The sequence below is a fragment of the Sinocyclocheilus grahami genome, unplaced genomic scaffold, assembly GCF_001515645.1.
Source record: "Sinocyclocheilus grahami isolate Dianchi unplaced genomic scaffold, SAMN03320097.WGS_v1.1 scaffold351.1, whole genome shotgun sequence".
In the NCBI taxonomy this organism is placed as follows: Eukaryota; Metazoa; Chordata; class Actinopteri; order Cypriniformes; family Cyprinidae; genus Sinocyclocheilus; species Sinocyclocheilus grahami.
In genome coordinates this window covers 820771-821196 of record NW_015505530.1, presented here as the reverse complement: position 1 = coordinate 821196, position 426 = coordinate 820771, and positions in this window count along the sequence as shown.

Here is a 426-nt window from a genome sequence, read left to right as displayed (position 1 = left end):
GGGTGAAAGATCTGGACTGCAGGCTGGCCATTTCAGTACCCGGATCCTTCTTCTATGCAGCCATGATGTTGTAATTGATGCAGTATGTGGTCTGGCATTGTCATGTTGGAAAATGCAAGGTCTTCCCTGAAAGAGCCGACGTCTGGATGGGAGCATATGTTGTTCTAGAACTTGGATATACCTTTCAAATTTTGATTCGTCTGACCACAGAACGGTTTTCCACTTTGCCACAGTCCATTTTAAATGAGCCTTGGCCCAGAGAAAACGCCTGCACTTCTGGATCATGTTTAGATACGGCTTCTTTTTTGACCTATAGAGTTTTAGCCAGCAACGGCGAATGGCACGGTGGACTGTGTTCACCGACAATGTTTTCTGGAAGTATTCCTGCGCCCATGTTGTGATTTCCATTACAGTAGCATTCCTGTA